This window comes from Vulpes vulpes, chromosome 14, assembly GCF_048418805.1.
Source record: "Vulpes vulpes isolate BD-2025 chromosome 14, VulVul3, whole genome shotgun sequence".
Classification (NCBI taxonomy): Eukaryota; Metazoa; Chordata; class Mammalia; order Carnivora; family Canidae; genus Vulpes; species Vulpes vulpes.
Genome location: NC_132793.1, coordinates 48,268,274 through 48,285,594, shown reverse-complemented (window position 1 = coordinate 48,285,594; position 17,321 = coordinate 48,268,274). Strand labels below are relative to the sequence as shown.

The following is a 17,321-nucleotide window of genomic DNA, read 5'->3' as shown; positions in this document are numbered from 1 at the left end:
ATGTGCCCCAGAAAACTATTATATAGTATCTCCTCCGCCCTATAGATTAGGTAGATGGAAACAACACCAGCAACATAGGTAATAACAAAATGTGGTAAAACGATTAAAAAGTGATGAGTTTTGAGTGTTTATTACCTTTGTTTTGAATATAATTTAATTGTAAGTTTATATCATTTAGGTTTTTTTTTTTTTAAGATTTTTTATTTATGGGACACAGAGAGAGGCAGAGGGAGAAGCAGGGTCCCTGCGGGGAGCCCGACGCAGGACTGGATGCGGGGACCCCGGGGTCACAGCCTGGGCCAAGGGCAGCTGCTCAAGTGCTGAGCCCTCGGGGGCCCGTTTATGTCATTTAATTCTTAGTGATGACCGTGTTTGGTGACCGGCTCAGAGCTTCCTGAGACGCACCGGCCAGGCCCCCAGCCCTCCCGCAGCCCCGTTGCCGCCCAGGGGCGCCCCCGGGGCCACTACTGTCACTAGGCCACTCCCCGGCCTGGGCTTGGGGGTAACCGGCTTGGTGTCCCTCAGGAGGGTTCACCCACCAAAACACTCTATGGGGTTTGATGAGGGAGAAACACTGTTAGGCCGAAATGCCTTTTACTTTTAGTGTCAAACGTGGGCAGACAGTCGTCAGAACGTGAATCTCGGATGGTGATGTTTGTTCCTCCTTCTTGTGATTTTCTGTCGTTTCCAAATTTTCTGCAATTAATATATGACACAGCGGTAATATGAAAAAAATCTGAGACAAATCTTGGGTAACTTGATATTTAAAGTGGCAGAGGTGCTGTCCTTTTAGAGACTAGAGGAATAGAGAGCATTTTCGGTAAAAGGATGCCCGGGAACAGGCTCGCCGTGCTCAGCCCACTTGAAAGCCGGATGCCCAGGAGCTGGGCATGGAGCTGGGCATGGCTGATTATCAGTTTTCCCCCAGATGGAGTGTTTTCTTTCTTTCTGTCATTAGATGGAAAAGCCCAGCCTCTGCAGCTGCTTACTTCATCGCAGTCACTTGGGCTGGGAAGTCTCTATTTTTGACCAGGGCCAAAAGCATCGCTTCACAGTTGCCTCCAGCGTGGGGGCCACTGGAGCGTGGGGCACGTGCGTTACTTGTCACTCCGTGTGAACCTGGGGGAGCGTGCAAGCTCTTACTAATAACCTTCTCCTACTTTTCTGCTAGAAACAAATAGAATTTATTATATTTTTGTGACCATAAGACAAGGTGTTAAACAATGTATTCTTATTGATTAAAGAAAGGTTATTAGCACAAGAATTAAAGTTTATTAGACATCAGTGTCTTAATTTGCATGAGATGGAGTGGGGCATTTGTTGGGCACTGATTAATGTCACGCCCTGCCTCTGCGTGGCCTCCGGGTGGTGGATCACTGAGGGCTGCTTCTCTTCGGTGAGGTGGTGGGAGAGCTGTTGCGAAACCCCGAAACCCGAGCCCAGAAAGGAGAAGAATCACCTTGACTCCTGATGCTGCTTTAGGCGAATCACTTTTAGAGACAGGCCACGTGAAACTTGGGAATCTGGAAGTTTCCGTACCCCGTTCCCTTATACGTAGTCCTACTCCCCACCTGTGCCAGGATGTGAAAAGGCTTAGGGAGCACTGGGTGGGCAGCACTGCGGAGCCACAGCTGCTCCGGAGCCCTCTGAGCATGGGGCCTCCTGCTCCCATCCCTGCTCACATTCGGATCCCAGGGTCTCCTGCACCTTAGTTCTTCCATCACTTTCTGTTTCCAGATAGTTGTCACAATCCCTCCTCAGTTGTCGGGACACTCTCCCATTCCCCGTTCCCCGTATTCACCTGTATGTCCCGCTGGGAGTGGCACCAACGTTGTAGGAGGCGCATGCAAGGTGTTGGTCTGGAGCCTCTCAGGTGTGTTTCTGCATCAGCGGATAAGATCCTGTCTTTGCTTCTTTAGCCTTTTGACATGCAAATCACAGTATAGACTTGTATGAATTGATTTTTGAATGTTGAGTCAGCCATGCGTACCTGCAACACATCCTGCTTGGTTATGCCTATTTTTAATATGAAATTTTATAAAAATCCAAATAAAAATTTAATTAAAAGATACCTTTTAATTGTTGGATTTGACTTGCTAACATTTTTTGATGATATTTGCATCTGCATTTATGAGAGATGTTGCCCTGTAGTTTTTTTTTTTTTTATTATTATACTGTTTTTTTTTCTAGTTTTGGTGTCAGAGTAACGCTGGCCTCACTAAGTAAGCAGAGAAATACTACCTCCTCTTCTATTCTCTGGAAGAGACTGTGTAAAATTGGTGTTACTGTTTCTCAAAGTGCTCAATGGACTGAGCCACCCAGGTACCCCCCCAGCATATTTTTTTAAATTGAAGTATAGTTGATATACAACATTATATTAGTTTGAAGTGCACGGCACAGTGATTCAACAACTCTGTTCTGTGCTATGCTCCCTACAAGCATAATTGCTATCACCATGGAACATTATTATGATCCCAACAACTATCCTCTACACACACACACAGCATATGCTATAATATACGGACACACTTCTATAACACTTCTCCCCTGCATTTGGGGTGGGAGGTGTCTGGATGTGGGGTTTTTTGATTTGTGGATTTTTTTGGTCTGGATGTTTTTTAATTGGCTTTCCTTAGGATAGTGATTTTATTCTATCAAAATTTATAGGTTGAACAGAAAGATAATTCAGTCTTTCTTCAAGCATAGTTGAGCAAAAAAAAAAAAAAAAACTGTTATTACGGATAGTTTTTTTTTTTCTTCAACTTTACAACTTGTTATTAGTAGTAGCTTGTAATTCAAACAAATTGTATCTGAAACACAGCTTCCCTCTAGCTGGACCCCAAACATGACGACAGCCACTGTAGTGCTACCTGACACGAGGAGAACTATGCCAGAGGGGAAATCAGAAGAGACAATGCCCTTAACCAATACAACCGAAATATATTGTGTTTTCATATTTTCTTTTATTATTTTTTTCTTTTTCAGACTTTAAAAAAACTTGTAAATATGTGAGCATATTGTTAAGGCACCTTCCAGGACCTTGGGAAGCATCTGTGCAAGCAAGGGCCCTTGAAGTTTAACTTCCTCTAGTTTTGTGGAAAATTAAGCCCTACTGCTGGCATTTTAATGGGATACAGAGAGAATTAAACTTGTTCCACTATCACAAAGGAGAGATTTCCTGGATTTTTTTTTTGACTTTTTATTGTGAAAATTTCCAAGCAAAACCAAAAGTAATGAGAATAGGAATAATGGGTATTCATGGTAGTCACTATTCAGTTTCTAGAATTACCAAATTTTGGGGCACCTGGCTGGCTCAGTTGGTGGAGTGTGTGGCTCTTGATCTCAATGTTCTGGTTTGAGTCCTACATTGAGCGGAGAGATTACCTAAAAATAAAATCTTAAAAGAAAATTACCAGATTTTGCTAATCTGGTTTGTCTGGATGCTTCCAGTTCAAGACAATGTGGGAGGATAGATTCAAAGATGAATGAGGGGCCCCTGGGCGGCTCAGTCAGTTAAGCATCAGGCTCTTGATTTTGGCTCAGGTCATCATCTCAGGGTCATGGGATCGAGCCCTGTGTCAGGCTCCGTGCTCAGCAGGAGTCTGCTTGAGATTCCCTCTGTCCCTCTCCCTCTGCCCCTCCCTCCCACTCTCTCAAAAAAAATAAAAAAATAAAAAAATAAATTTTTAAAGGAAAAAAAAGATGAATGAGACATGGTCTCTGCCCTCATGTCTGTTCCCTGTGAAGATGAGGCATGAGTCCAACACACCAGGTCATATCGTCCAAAGGAGAGAACTCCAGACCACTGGAGAGACCACCTCCAGCCAGGAATGGCCAGGAGGAGGCCTCAAGGAAGAAATGGGCCATCGAAGAGACACATGCATATTTTTAGTTAAGTCTTTAATTTTGATTCCAGTATAGCTAACATGCGGTGCTATATTACTTTCAGGTGTCCACTGCAGTGATTCCACATTCTGCACATTACTCGGTGCTCATGGGTAAGTGCCCTCTCCATCCCCATCACCTATTTCCCCCACGCCCCCCCCCCCATAACCATCGCTTTGTTCTCTAGAGTTGAGAGTCTGTTTCTTGGTTTGTCTCTCTCTTTTTCCCCCTTTGTTCAATGAAACGAGTACGTGTTTTAACTGGTTCAAACCGAGGCAGAATTGAAATATCTGAAATACCTATTTCTAGCTTTTTTCTAGAGTATTTCTCTTGGCTTTGAGAAATAGTTCAACCTCCTTGCTGTTCATCTAAATCTCCACTAGATATTCAGCTTCAAGGAACATCTGTTGAGTGCTTGTTAGCCGTTGTGCATTTTCACACACCTTATTTCACTGAATCCTCACAAGCCTGGGACACAGATATCATCATCCTCACTTCTGAACATGAGAAGATTCCAAGACGCGGCTTGCCTAAGGCTTCACAGATAGGAAGCCGTAACTAAAATGCAGGACTCCTAATTCCAATTTGAGTGTTCTTTTTTTTTTTTAAGATTTAATTATTTATTCATGAGAGACACACACAGAGAGAGAGGCAGAGACACAGGCTGAGGGAGAAGCGGGCTCCATGCAGGGAGCCCGACGCAGGACTCAATTCCGGGACCCGGGGTCACGATTGAGCCACAGGCAGATACCCAACCCCTGAGCCCCCGAGGCGTCCCAATTCTAGTGTCTTTAAAGCTATACCTACATCTACATGGTAACTTTCTTAAACTTTCCAAAGTATTTCCCCAGTTCAGAAATGGTCAATGACTCCCAGGCACAACACATTAAAATTAATAATAAAAGTCCTTCATTTTTTTTTTTCTATAATCCCATTTTGGTTTTCATTCAAGTGTATCTTTTATCTACAAGATTGCGTCCGATCCCCCTTCTCGTATTAGGGAAATGGCCTTCTTTATGAAGCCAAACCCACCTCTCACTGTGGAAATCACAAGTCTACCCACTTATTTTCTTGGCCTTCCTATTAGACCTGTACTGTCAAATATGATAACCACTGGCCACATAGCCATTGAACCTTTGAAAGCAGCTAGTGTCACATGTTGAAATGATAATATTTTGGATATATTGGGTTAAATAAAATATATCATTAAAATTAATTTCACTTTTTTCTATGATTTTCTTAATGTGGCTACTAGGAAATTTAGGATTATGGATGCGGCTGGCATTATATTTCTATTGCACAGCATTGAGCTAGACGGTTAACATATGACTGGGCTGTGTTAATCATCTGCTCCCAGGCTTGGGATGGAAAGCAAGTGTGGTTAAGTCACAGTGAGCCTCTGTCCTACTGAGAGCAGTGGCAGCAGATGAGACTGTGTCTAGCTTTCCAGGTGGGAGTAGCATCAGCCCGTGTCCAGGGCAAGGCCTAGTGTTGGTGGCTGTACCCCACAGTAGGTGCAGGGGTGGTTTCTTGGGACTGCTTGTGGGGCTAATGCTATGGATCGGTCCCGAACATACTGCGGGTATCCAATAGTCTTCTAAAAAATCCCTTTATAAGCTAAGGTCCTTCGTGAAGACTGTCTTCCCACCCCAGTCCACAGTGATCCTTCCTCCTTTTGATATCAATAGTGGATCAGGCCCCAAGCACGCACTTGGCGCTTGGCCTGTGCGACTCATCTTACACGGGAAAGGGCCCTGCAGCCAGACTGACATTCCCCAGGGCAGGCGCCCTGCCCTGTCTTTCGCGTAGCTGTTTCTCAGGAGCTGTCAGGCCATCTCGGTCGCAGCACCTCTGAAGGAAGACTTGCTAGTTATCACTCAGATCTCTGAGGGAGGCAGAAGCTGTCATTACCCCTGTTCACACAGAGGAGGAGGCTTGCTCAGGAGGTGGAGTGACCAGCCCAGGTCCTGCTGCTGGTCTGCTGCCAAATGGGGACAGTAGCCCAGACCTCCTCACCGCCCACCTCCCCCTCCAATATACCTAAGATGGTTTATGCACTTCTAGGGCTGCGGAAACAAAGAGCCACACACCAAGTGGCTTACAACAATGGAAATTTATTGTCTCACAGATCTGGAGGCTGTTGGTCTGAAGTCAAGGTGGCAGGGCCATCCTCCCTCTGAAAACTGGAGGGAAATTCTTGCTTGTCTTTTCCTAAGTTCTGGTGGTTTGCCAGAAGTCTTTAGTGTTTCTTGGCCTGTAGCTGCATAATTCTAGCTCCGCCTTTGTCACCACATGGCTTTCTCCCTGTGTCTCTTCCTTCATATGGCTGCTTCTCATGAGGACACTAGCTATTGGTCATCCGACTCCAGTATGACCTCATTTTAATGTAGTTAATTTTATATGGAATGATCCTATTCACATTCTTTACTACTAGAGTTTAGGACTCAACATATCTTTTTCTTTTTCTTTTTCTTTTTTTTTGGTTGGGGGAGGCATGTTCAACTCCTAACAGATGGTCACCATAGGAGAAGAGAATACCACAGAAACTGAAGATATCATCTTGTTTCTGGGATTTATTCCAAGGAGGAATTACACTACAGCGGGGAAGGTGAGGGAGTCTCCTCAGGTATGCATTCCCGTTTGCTATTGGGCGTCCATATGGACTAACTGGGCTCAGTTGACAAGTGTATATTATCAAGAGTTATCGTCTATTACTTCCCTCATATAAGGAATGGCCCCAGATATAAGACAGCAGCCCCGTCCTTTCCTGTAGTTCTCCCCAGCTATCCCGAGGCAGCTATCCTGTTTAGAGGGAAATGATGGTATGTAATTCTGATGAGTAAATGGGGTAAGTGATTGTTGTGGTGAGCTGTCATTCTTTGCCAGAGAACTGTCTTGATGTGCAAAGTATTACTTGGGACCTGGATGAGAGAGCTAGCCATACGGGAACAAGCCTAACCAAGGGGATGCAGCTAGCATTTAGATACGCACCCAAATCTCTGGTATCTCTCTTTTCCTCTGATGAAACATATAGAACTTATTAATAAAAAGGAATAAATTTTTTTTAAAAAACATGAAAATGAACTGGTAAAATCAGCTCCGCTCCCGTCCAAAAGAAAAGAATAACAGCAATTTCCAATCAGGCCCCTTGTTGAGAGCCTACAAGAATAGCAACATGATCAGGATTCGTAAATGGCAGTAGCTCAAGTCTCTAATGAAAGCATGCTAATGATATAGAATCAAATCACCAAATAGGCCTGTTTCCAAATCCAGTTTCTCTAGATGGGCAGAGTGTGGGCTTCAGGGTTAGCATTATTTCTTAATATATGACTTTGGGCAAGTGGCTTAATCTCTCTAATTTTTCTATGTATCAAAATGAAGAGAACTATCTAGCAGGGCTGTGGTGAGGACTGAAGACCTAGCATTGTGCAGAACACATAAAATAGACTCTCCATTAAATGGACGCCTTCCTCTTCCCAGTCTTGCAAACATATGCCCACTGCCCCACCATCACCTACTCTTCTCCATCTTATTCTTTCTCTCTCCCTCTCTCTTTTTAAAGTCCCTATTTGTAATCTAGTTGAGGAGATATATAAATAGGAAATGACTTGCATTTAATTTTAAAAACTAACAAGTGAAAAACAGTGTTGAATGTCACGGACTGCTTAGGTACTGATAAACTTCCACATTCATTAATTCAGCCAACATTTATTGAGTGACTGCTCTTGCCAGGCATGGTGCTAGGCACAGGGTGTTCATTGGGAAACAGAATATCTTCACTTTCATGGAGTTCACAATTTAATGGGACAGTGAAGAAACAATAAATATAGAATTTAACAATCAATATGTCAAACAGAAATGTGAGAGTGGACATCCTTGTCTTGTTCCTGATCATAGATGAGGAAAGGCTCTCAGTTTCTCACCATTAACCGTGGGTTTTTCATATATGGCCTTTATCATGTTGAGCTGTGTTCCCTCTAGACCTACTTTGATGACGGTTTTTATCATGAATGAATGCTGTACTTTGTCAGTGCTTTTTCTGTATCTACTGAGATGATCACATGTCTTTTATCCTTTCTCTTGTAGATAGATCACGTTGATTGATCTGTGAATATTGAACTACCCTTACATCCCTGGAATAAATCCCACTTGATCATGATGAACGATTTTTTAATGTATTGCTACAGTTAGTTGATTTGCTAACATTTTGTTGAGGATTTTTGCATCTGTGTTCATCGGAGATATTGGCCTGCAGTTTTGCGGGTTTTTTGTAGTGTTTTCATCTGATTTGGTATCCGGGTAACACTAGCCTTGTAGAATGAATTTGGAAGTTTTCCTTCCTCTCTTATTTTTTGGAATAGTTTGAGAAGAGGTATTAACTCTTCTTTAAACGTTTCACAGAACTTATTTGTGAAGCCATCTGGTCGTGGACTTTTGTTTGTTGGGAGATTTTTGATTACTGATTCAACTTCCTTGCTAGTACTTCATCTGTTCACGTTTCCTATTTCTTCCTGATTCAGTTTTGGAAGGTTGATGTTTCAAGGAGTCTACTCTCACCACTTCTATTCAGCATAGTACTGGAAGTCCTAGTGACACCACTAAGTTAACAAAAACAACAAAAATAAAAAGCCATCCACATGGCAGGGAAGAAGTAAAACTTTCACTATGTGCAGATTACATAACACTATATATAGGAAATTGAAGACTCCACCAAACAACTAGGATTGATAAATGAATTCAGTAAAGTCACAGAATGCAAAATTAATATACAGAAATCTGTTGCATTTCTATACACTAATAATGAAGTAGCAGAAAGAGAAATTGAGAAAACAATCCCTTTATAATTGCACCAAAAATAATAAAATACCTTGGAATAAACTAACCAAGGAGGTGAAAGACTTGTACTCCAAAAACTATATAACATTGATGAAATTGAAGATGACACAAACACGTGGAAATATACTGCATGCTCATTGTTGACTGGAAGCACCAGTATTGTTAAAATGTCCCTATTACCCAGAGCAACCTACAGATTTAATGCAATCCTTATAAAAATATTAACATTTTTCATAGAACAAACATGTATGAACCACAAAAGACCCTGTATAGCCAAAGCAATTTTGAGAAAGAACAACAAACTGGAGATATCACAATTCCAGATTTCAAGTTATACTATAAAGCTGTTGTAATCAAAACAGTATGGAAAAAAAAAAACAGTATGGTACTGGCACAAAAACAGACACATAGATCAATGGAACAGAAGAGGCAGCCCAGAAACAAACCTACATACGGTCAATTGATCTACAACAGAGGAGGCAAGAATATACAATGGGGGAAAAAAGACAGTTTCTTCAACAAATGGCAGTGGGATAACTGGACAGCTACATGCAAAAGAATGAAACTGGATCACCTTCTTATACCACACACAAAAATAAACTCACAACGGATTAAAGACTTAAATTTGAGACCTGAAACCATAAAAATCCTAGAAGGAAATGTAGCCAGTGATTTTTTTAATATCAGCTGTAAAAACATTTTCTAGATATGTCTCCTCAGGCAAAGGAAACAAAGACAAAATTAAACTATTGGGACTACACCAAAATAAAAGGCTTTTTACAGTGAAGGGAACCATCAATAAAATGAGAAAGCATCCTACTAAGTGAGAGAAGATTTTGCAAATGACATATCCAGTAAGGGGCTAATATCCAAAATATATAAAGAATTTATACACTTCAATAGCAAAAACACTCCACAAATAATCCAATTTAAAAATGGGCAGGGGACTGAATAAGTATCTTTCGAAAACAAACATGCAGATGCCCGACAGACACGTGAAAAGATGCTCAAGAAAGCAAAAACACTATTCTGAAAAGATACATGTGCCCCTATGTTATTGCAGCATTATTTACAGTAGCCCAGATATGGAAGCGACCCAAGTGTTCATCCACAGATGAATGGATACAGATGTGAGATATATATATGAAATGTAATATTACTCAGCCATAAAAAAAAATGAGATCTTGCCATTTGCAACATGGATGGGCCTAGAGAGTATAACGCTAAGTGAAAAAAGTTAGACAGAGGCAGATACCTTTTATTCATGTGGAATTTAAGAAACAAAACAAATTAATAAACAAAGAAAAAAGGAGACAAAAAACAGATTTTTATGTTTGTTTTTTGAAAGAAAGAGAGAGATAGTACATGCACGAGCGGAGAGGGGAGAGGAAGCCAGAGACTCTTAAGCAGGCTGCAAGCTGAGCACAGAGCATTATGCGGGGCTCAACTGGGGTGAACTGGGGTGTGATCCCATCATCCTGAGATCATGACCTGGACCAAAATCAAGAGTCAGATCCTTAACTGACTGAGCCACCTGGGTGCCCCAAACCAGATTCTTAAATACAGAGAACACACTAGGTTACTGGAGGAGAGGCGGGGTGAGTGGACGGGTGAAATAGAAAAACAAAAGTGGAGGAAATGATTGGGTGCAATATTGGAACCTAATCGGAGAGCAGGAAGGAGACGTAGCTGAGGAACGATGGCCTTTCTCAGGTGACAGCAGCGACGCTGAAACCTGAAGGGTGACAAGCTAGACATGTAAAGGGTAGGGAGGCCTTCGAGGCCGTGGGATCAGCGAGTGCAGAGCAGTGGAACAGTCAGAAGCTTCCGTACCTGAGAAGCGGTTGGAGCAGCGTCCACGAGGTGGCCCAGGCCTTGCAGGAAAACCCAACTCCTACCAGGGCCTCAACGCCCTACGTGACCTGACCCCCGCCTCTTCCCGCCTCCTCTCCCTCCACCGTCCATCCCACCGAGCGTCCGTTCCTCCCCGTCTTCATTCCCAGCCCAGGCCTCTGCATTTGACGTGCGGCTGCCCGGGAGGCTCTGCCCTGGCCCCGGCCCCGAGCTCAGCCGGCCGGGTCAGGCGTCCCCCTTGGAGCGCCAAGGCCCATGGCCGCGGGGATCGCCCATCGCCTCGGGGATCGCCCATCACCTCGGGGATCGCCCATGGTCGCGGGGATCGCCCATCGCCTCGGGGATCGCCCATGGCCGCGGGGATCGCCCATCACCTGGGGGTCGCCCATCGCCTCGGGATCGCCCATGGCTGCGGGGATCGCCCATGGCCGCGGGGATCGCCCATCGCCTTGGGGATCGCCCATGGCCGCGGGGATCGCCCATCACCTCGGGGTCACCCATCACCTCGGGATCGCCCATCGCCTCGGGGATCGCCCATCGCCTCGGGGTCGCCCATCACCTCGGGATCGCCCATCGCCTCGGGCGGGGATCGCCCTTCCCGGTCCTTACCCCCCCCCCCACGGTGACCCTGCGAGGTCTTTCACTGCCCATTGTTTCCCGCTGCAAGGTCAGGGCCGTGACTTCGTATTTCCTTCTGCTATAAACCTGGAGCCTAGGTAACACTGTCAAGTACCTAATAAAACTCAAATATTATTTGGTGAACTAATCTTGAATGAAATCACGCCAGAAGTAAAGGCGAAGGAACAGGTAGAATTGCGAGACACACGAGGACTGCCCAGAACACGTAGGCTTCGAGTTAAGATGGGGTGGGGGGGGGCGCAGGTGCGCGCAGCTGGACCGGGATGCAGGGATGCAGGGCCGCACGCCGTCCCCGCCCCCCGCGGCCGGCCAGGTGCGCCGGGGCTTCGCCTGCGCCCGCCTGGGCCCCCACGCCGACCGACTGACGCAGGGCGAGCAGGAGCGCTCTGTTCCTCGGCCTCCGAGCTCACAGCCGCAGCAGCGGGTCGGGCCGCGCGGACCGCAGGCGCCGCGGGGACGGATCCGTGACGTCACGGCCCGGGCCCCGCAGCGCGGCGCCTGCGCACTGCGGACCCCGCGCGGAGCGGCACGCCGGCGCCCCTTGCGCACGCATGCGCGCTGCACTCCTCCCGCCTCCGGCAAGATGGCGGAGGCCAAGTAGCCAGGGGGCGGAGTGTGGCCCCCGGAAACCCGGCGGCTGCTGGGTGAGCGGCGGCCGCGGTGGCGCGATGCCGTGCCCGGGGGGCGCCGCGGGCCGCTGCTGAGGACGGGACGCGCGGCGCCGCCTATGTGCGCCTCGCTGGGCTCGGGTCCGGTCGCCGCTGCGCCTGCCTGTGGCCGCCCTGCGCCCGCGGCTCCCGGAGCTCCGGCGGCGGCGGCGGCTGCGTCCCGGCGGAGAGGAAGCGCTCGGCGGCGTCCGGCAGGTGAGTGGGGCGCGGCCGACGCGGGGGGCTGCCGCTCGGAGCCGGTCGCTGGCGGCCCGACCCTGCCCCCCGCGCCTCCGCGGCCCCCCCGGGGGACCCGGCCGGCGAGCCCCGCGGCCCCCCCCCGGGTGCCCCGCCCCGCCCCCCGCGACCCCCGCCCCGCCCCGCCCCCTCCCCCCAGTGGACCGCCCGGGAGGCTCCCGGGGCCGCCCGGAGCGCCCCGAGGGCAGAGCGGCGCGGGCCGGGGGAGCGCGGAGCCCGACGCGAGGGGGGGCGCGGCCTCCCGGGCCCTGCGAGTGCGCCGTCCCGCCCCGAGGCCTGAGCTTCCCGGTGGTACCAGCTCTTTGTTGTCCTTACCAAGGACGGGAGCGGAGAAAAGGGTCTTGGACCCAAGACTTCCCGAGGCTTGGATTCCCGGTTGCTGCCGCCACTCGCCGGCCACGACGGGACTTGACAGTGCAGCAGAAGGCGGTGGGCGGGCCGGCGCGGGGCCGCCCCAGCCCCCCGGCCCGTCCCCCTGCGCGGGCGCCGTGGGGGCACCGGCTTCCTCGGTGGCGGGCGGGCCGGCCCCGTGCGGGTACGATGACAGCCCGCGGAGGCCGGAGCGGGCGGGCTGGCGGGGGACCGACCCTGCCCTGCTGCCCCGCGGCCTGCCGCGCCCGCCGCCTCGGAAGGGGTCTCCGGGTCGGCCCCGCCCCCGCCCCCGCCCCCGCCTCCGCCTCTGGGCACCTCTCCATGAATTTCCTTCTTTTAATGGCTTAAATTTAGGGGTAGGATTGTTTAGTTCAAAAAAGGCGGAGCATTTCGGGGCTTGATTCCTGTCCGGGCTCGTGGGTTCCGTGTTGGTTTTGAGCCCTCACTTTTCCGCAGCCAAGGACAGACGCTTCCAGAAGGGTCATCCCTCGGCTCTGTGGCTCCGGCTTGGGGGAGCGTGGGACGCGGGGCTCCCGTCCGCGGCTCTCTGCCTCTGGCAAAATATTTTGAAGGCTCGCGTCCAAACGCACCTCGGGTCGCAAGCGCCCTTAAGCTCTTACTCTCCGGCCCTTAGCTAACGTGCTTGGCACCCCCTCCCAGGGTCCCCGTGAACCCCGTCTCCCTGTTCATCCCTCCCGGTAGCCTCCTGCTGATCTCGCTTGCCTCCGTGTGCAACCAGGGCCGCACTGTCATCAGGCTTCACCAAGCGCTCGTTGACGCCCTAGAATGCTTTATTTTTCTGTAGATTTTCCTTTCTAGTGCCCAGTCCAGAATAAGCCTCCTTGCCAGCTCTTTCAGCTTGACCCCTGAGATCCTGAAGGATAAAGAGACAGTTATGGGTGGATACCGGTTAGTTTTCATACCAGTTGGTGCTGTACTCTCCGCCGGGTCTTTAGTGCTGATTGTGTTTCTTTCTGTCTCATTTCCTGAAGGTTTTTATAGCAAGTAACTTGATCTCTTCCTTTCCTGAGAAAATTCTCAACTGTCTGAGGTGCATATTCTTTTCTGTTCTCAGTATCATTTCCTTATTTACTGCTATCTCAGAGGAAGAACTGTCCTTCCTCTTTTGCAGGAGCAGTCCCCTGCAGATGTGTCCACAATCCTCCCTCCCCGCCTTCCTTTCTGTAGAACTGTCCTCTATCATTCCTTCTCCAGCCTCTCCCTCCAGCCTACCTAGGTGCTCCTGTCCCAGCTGCCAAACAGGGGGCTGTGTGCCATGCAACTCAAGGAACCCCAGTCCGGGTTTTGAGCCCACTGTGCCACTGCATTTTCATCCTTTCATTCCAGGAGAGCCTGGTGTAGTAGGAAGAACATTGACTTTTGAGTCTCTTAAAACCACTTAGTGGCTATGTGGCTGTGGGCAAGTTACTACTCACTCTATTCTTTATCTATAAAATAGAACATTAAACTTAGAGTCATAATTGAAGGAGTTTAACACTTGTTAAATGTCCACCCGAGTGTTTGGTACGTTATGGAGTTCCTAATAAATATAAATAATTATTTCCTTTGCACTCAGACTTCCTTTAAATTTCAACACTGAAGTTGCTACTCTAAAGGTCGCCTGTGACCTCCTGATCACCAAATCTGATGGCCTTTCCTCGGTTATCCTGGTTTCATAAGACCATATGTGAAATATACTCTGTAGGAATAAGATTATCTGATTTCTTGGTTCTTCTGCATCGTATGTCACGATTCTCTCCCGTCTCTGAAAGTTTTCTCACATTTCCTACACTGTTCTAACCCCCAAACGTAGTGGTTCCTACATTAGTTAGGATGCAAACTGGATTTGAAAGCAAAAATAATGTGTTGGCGTCTATAATTGGCAAGTGTATAGGTGGAATGGGTTTCAGGAACAGGCTTACATCATCGGGGCTGAAGTTCCATTTTTCTGCTATTATCTCAGTTTTGTCCTCCTGTTTGGGCTTTATGCTCAGACTAGCTTCCCCCCTAGTTTAAAAAAAAAAAAAAAGTGGCTGATAACAATGTTCTTGATTTCCAAAGCAAGAGAGAGGGATTCTCGTCCAGCCTCTTCCCAAAAGCCCTAACCTCTATTCTTATTGAACCCATGGAGAAGGTCCTGCTGCCGAGTCTGTCACAGTATCTTTGTCAAGAGGGGTGGAATTATTTTAATTGGCCAAACTGGTAGATGAGCCTCATCTAAAATGACCATGGGTGAGGAGTATACTCAAGGATTTCTGTGCTTTTCATTGTGTTGTCTTGGTGGTTGTGCCCTATTTTTAATGGCCTAAATCACCATTTTTATGTGGATGTTTTTCAGTTCTGTTAACTTGACTTCCCACCTACATTGCTTGCTCTCTATCTCTGACGTGTACTGTCATAAGCTTACCTCATACCAAACAGAATCAGATGAAGTTTGGTTTAGGCCACCTTCCCTCACCTAGTGTGTTTACATGTGCATGTGTGTATATGTGTTTCTCTTCCTTCTAATGTCTCTTTTGTAAACATCTTTCTCCTAGCCACCCACTCTAATCATGCAGTCATCTTGGTTCTCCCACTTTGAGCAGCTGTCAGATCTTGAATATATCTTATGTTAGTTTGGCCTTGGGTTACATAATAGCAACCAACAGTAAACAATATTTCACATAAAAAGAAGTCCAGAGTTAGAGGATTCCTGGTCAGTCAGTGTAGCTGTACAGTGATGTTATATCAAGGATCGAGGTGCTTTTCATCTTCATCCTTAGTGTGTTGATCCTTGGGCTCAGGCTCTTCCTCTCCTTTTTGCACATTACTGTCTGCTCCAGACCTCACATTCTCACACAGTTAAACAAAGATAGGGGGAAGCTTGCCCTCCAGTCTCTTGATTAGGCAAATGATAAACCTTTCACAGAAGCCCTATGTCAGATGTCATCCTGGCAGGTTCATGCCCTGCTTGCAGGGGGCTGGAAAGATCATTATCTGGCATTTCAGTCTAGGAGGAAGTTACGTGAATGGCTGAGGGTAACGTGACCAACAATATCAGTGACTCAGTGACGTATCTCTATCATGTTTTATGGAGAAGTAAATGTAAATAAGAACTTTCCAGTAGTAGGAGCATACTTACAGCACTGTTTATCCCAAGAGTTGATTGAAGCTATATGTATGATTTTGGTCAAACATTGAGATAGTCATAAATGACTGATTAAAACTGGATTATGCATCCCTGTTCTTCTAAGGTTGTTGTTATGCACACTTATGTGTACCTGGTGGAACCACTGAGGTAAATGGGTACATATAAAACTATTAGGAAATAGATTTGTTTTTCTCGTTGGGATTGGGAGGAATTTGGAAAATATATGGGGACATTTTTGGTTGTCACAGTGGTTTTGCTTTTTGAAAGAATTCATAGACATTAACTTGTATTCTTATATTGCAGGTGATAGAAAACCAAATTCAAGCTGCTTAAACAATAAAGGGAATGATTAGATCTTGTAGCTAAACTTTATCTAAGGCTTTATCCAGCCTGAAATCATCAAGGACTTGGCTCAGTTTCTCTGTGATTTGTTCAGCTGTGTCATTCCCCTTGTTTTGGTTTCACTCTCGGGCTAGCTTATCTCATGGTAGCAAATTACTATAGCTCTTTAAGACTTAAAACCCTCATTTCACATATAAAGTAAACAGAAGAATACCTTCTGTTATTTGATTTTGGGAGTATTTGTGATCATCACTGCTAAACGCCCTAAACGCCTACCTTAAAAATGTTGATTGTATCCCCTGTTGCACTACAATTTTATAATCTATATTTGTATCTCTGGTGTATGTCATATCCTGTAAGTGTTATTTTTATCTACTCAATGCATTACTTTGTCTTATTTTTGTGTTCTTAATGTCTAGAATACTCTGGCTTTAGCCAGATACACAGTGACCATTTATTGAAAGAATTAATGAAGGACACAGGACGGAAGGATGTGGGAAGGGATAGAGAATTTTAAGAAGGCTCCACTCCTCAGTTGTTATTGAACCCTGAATTACGTACATCGTACTCCTTTTACCACCAAAGCATATATATAATGCTCTTGTAATTAATAGAGTATAAATTCATTCTAAAGCCTTACTGAATTCTAGCAGTGTTTTTTCATTATTTTCTCAACAAAACTAAAAGCAGTTACCATCATTCATCCCGTAAATATTCTTGAGGGTCTGCTGTGTGCATATAATGTGGCAACAATGGCGAACAAAACCAGGCCCGTGCCTCTCTGAGTGTAAATGTTAGGGGTGCTGTCCGTAAACATTATCCATGTGAACACACACGAACACACACACACACACACACACACACACGGTAGTTAATGGACTTTGACATAAATAAAGCAGGTTCAGTGGGTAAAAGAGTAACAGCATGCTACGTTAGATAGGTTGGTGAGGGAAGGGCTTGTTGAGAAGCCCTTTGAGCTGAGAGACCTGAAGGCAGTGACGGGGGTAAGCCGGGGAGCTCTCTGAGGGGAAATGTTCAGTTAGAGGGAGTAGCACCTTCTGAGACAGAGTGTTTGTCACGTTGGAGAACAACAGGGAGGCCAGTGTGGCTGAAGCAGTGAGTGAAGGGGGGGAGGGTGGTAGGACAGTTGGTAGGACAGGCGGAGGCTAGATCAAGTAGGGCACTGAAGGTCATTTAAAGATTCAATTTTACTCCGAGTGAAATGAAAATCATTGAAGTGTTTCAAGCATGGAAATATCCAGATTGAACTGGATGGTTTGTTTTGTTTTGTTTTAGAATTACTCTGATTATATGTTGAAAGTTGAAGGCTAGAATGGAAGCAGGAAAACCAATTAGGA

General features: G+C 46.6%; 1 protein-coding gene and 2 long non-coding RNA genes across 11 annotated transcripts in view; 1 reads left to right on the top strand and 2 right to left on the bottom strand.

The window, feature by feature from the left end:
• Positions 1-564: 564 nt before the first annotated feature.
• On the bottom strand, positions 565-12,561 carry LOC140595414 (uncharacterized). Its single transcript, XR_011996999.1, has 3 exons — positions 12,435-12,561; positions 1,802-1,990; positions 565-696 (listed from the first exon to the last, which is right to left on the bottom strand). It is a non-coding gene; the product is annotated as an uncharacterized lncRNA (long non-coding RNA).
• APC (APC regulator of WNT signaling pathway) overlaps positions 11,938-17,321 on the top strand; it is a 120,726-nt gene continuing 115,342 nt past the window's right edge. For 5 of the 9 annotated variants that reach the window (XM_072736550.1, XM_072736565.1, XM_072736560.1 and 2 more), the window contains exon 1: positions 11,938-12,077. The gene's annotated coding sequence lies outside the window, so the exon portion shown is untranslated. The remainder of the gene's footprint in view (positions 12,078-17,321) is intronic. The other 4 variants (XM_072736575.1, XM_072736571.1, XM_072736556.1 and 1 more) reach the window with 1 other exon arrangement.
• On the bottom strand, positions 12,814-13,497 carry LOC140595416 (uncharacterized). Its single transcript, XR_011997002.1, has 2 exons — positions 13,415-13,497; positions 12,814-13,044 (listed from the first exon to the last, which is right to left on the bottom strand). It is a non-coding gene; the product is annotated as an uncharacterized lncRNA (long non-coding RNA).